This window comes from Dioscorea cayenensis, chromosome 1 (assembly GCF_009730915.1).
Source record: "Dioscorea cayenensis subsp. rotundata cultivar TDr96_F1 chromosome 1, TDr96_F1_v2_PseudoChromosome.rev07_lg8_w22 25.fasta, whole genome shotgun sequence".
Lineage (NCBI taxonomy): Eukaryota > Viridiplantae > Streptophyta > Magnoliopsida > Dioscoreales > Dioscoreaceae > Dioscorea > Dioscorea cayenensis.
Window position 1 is genome coordinate 12,669,004 of NC_052471.1, and position 2,394 is coordinate 12,671,397.

At 33.2% G+C, this 2,394-nt stretch overlaps 1 non-coding gene across 1 annotated transcript; it reads left to right on the top strand.

Moving 5' to 3' along the window:
* Window positions 1-223: 223 nt before the first annotated feature.
* Window positions 224-331, top strand: LOC120266238. Its single transcript, XR_005538084.1, has one exon. It is a non-coding gene; the product is annotated as a small nucleolar RNA R71 (small nucleolar RNA).
* Window positions 332-2,394: the final 2,063 nt, after the last annotated feature.

Genomic DNA, 2,394 nt, shown 5'->3' on the forward strand with positions numbered 1-2,394 from the left:
CCTGGGATGCCAATGATGTGACTACATCGATCTCATAAAGTCCGACTACCTTCTTTCTGTCCCGCGTGTTCCACTGATAACTGTTCATAGCCATTTCTTCAATGAGATGGCGGGCTTCTTTTGGGGTCTTGCTTCCTAAGGTACCTCCTCCTACAGCATCAAGTAACTGCTTCATGCTTGGGTTCAACCCACTATAGAAAGTCTGATAATCATCCACACGGGGAACCCATGTTGAGGACATTTCTGTAGGAGCTCCTTGAACCTATCCCATGTCTAAAAAAGAGACTCCAATTCCATTTTTCATAAAAGAAGATATCTCATTCCTAAGCATCATAGATTTTTTGGGAGGAAAATATTGGGCGAGAAAAGCTTCTACCATATCCTCCCATGTAGCGATCTTTGCTCTATGTAATGAATGTAGCCATTGCTTTGTTCTTCCTTTTAAGGAAAATGGGAAGGATCTCAACTTCATAGAATCATCCGTAACACCATTAATCTTGAGCATGTCGCACAAAAAGTTTTCAATGTGATTGTTTGGATCCTCATCGGCTAAACCATTAAACTGTGATGACTGCTGTAACATCTGGATGAAGTCTGGCTTAAGCTCAAAAATCAGAGCCATAATCGATGTCTGCACAATGCTGGATTGCGTGCCAAGAACTGCGGGTCTGGCATAATCTGAGAGTGTCCTCTACTGCTCATTCTATTCTTCCATATTATTAGATCCTTCACCTTCTATCTTGGCTTGATTAGATTGTTCTTGCACAAGTTCTTTTCACCTTCTATGAATTCTTCTTCCAATGTCCGGATCACTTTCAACCAATGTTGAAGGGTTTCCTCAAGTCATAAACTGGAGCTGCAACCAAAGAAAAAATAACAAAAAAGAACGATGGTAAAATAAGAAAGTGTGAAATAAAATAAGTGATGAATAGCTAAAATAGCAAAGTCCAAAATGCATCCAAAACGCCTATTCCCCGGTAACGGTGCCAAAAACTTTGACACGTGCCTTGAGAGTGCGTAGTGCAAGTGCACGGTTTGTCGAAGTAATAAAGTATCCTTGTGAGTGGGTAGTCATATCCACAAAGAATAGTGCTCAGAAACACAAGTTTTGCTATTTAGCTATAGTGAAGATGATTCAAGAGTGATGTGAACGATATCAATACAAATAGAAAGAAAGTAAAGTAGAAAGAGATGCAATAGAATTAAGGAGAGGCAATATCAATACAAATATCAGATACACTTTCTATTAAACTGGTAAAAGGAAAATTCGGCCAATAACCTATTGCATTTAATTCATAATATAACCACCAATTTCTAGAAGCTAAGTCATGTTAATAAATCAATCTCATAAAACTTCGTCACTAGCATTAGTAAATGAAAACAGAAAAAAAATTAACAATTTAATAATCTCAAGTTCTATCGGTTATTATTTAAAATATACCATGTTAAATTAATGATGATCTATTTTTTTCCGTGTTGAAATAAAAGGAAATTATTCTAATAGTAAAGACTAAGAAAAATAACAAGATAGGAACATGTACTAAAAATACATCATAAACATGGCCTAAAAACAACATGGTTGTTGAGGAGGATCGATCCAGTTATAATATGAATGAATTCAATCAGAAGAAATTGATGGAGATAAGAGTATACCTAATAAACTTTTATTGTTATATCATATTTAAGTCCACCAAAAGTTGAAACTTGCTCAATAAGACATCCAGGAACTATATTAGTCTTATCAGTAAGTATAAATCCTTGCATCGAGTGTCATAGGAGTACATTTGAAATCAATCTCTATATTTGCCAAAAATAAATACCAAAAATAAAAATAATACACATCCATATCATTTATAAATTATATAATAAGATAAATTTTAAACCTTACCATCCGTATTGTTAATAAATGGGCCTGGTTGTCCTTGTATAGATAAAGATGTACTTGAGAATGATAAATGATTTAGAAGTGGAATTTTTTATAACCTGTCACTTATGTTTATAAAATAGAAACATAAGTAAATATCACAAAACCTAATAGAAATATAATATTGCAACAAAAAAAAAACCTCTTATGTATGTGAACATATTGTTTTAAGAGTTATGCACAAAAAATTGAGGTATGGTAAAGGTATATATGAAACAAAAGAAATTAAATATAAATTTATAGTCGACCGAATTATTATCATATTATTTTTGGGCTACCATGTCCATTAATAATCCAAATGCATGCCAAGCTTAATCGGGTAATTTCAACTTCTGGAACGGCATAAATTGAAAAAGTTGCCTTAGCCCTATAATACATTTTGACCTTCAACACTTGGAGCTATGTACATTGCCCACTAAAAAACAAGTGAAAATAATAATTAGAAAAAATAATTATATTTATAAATTTTA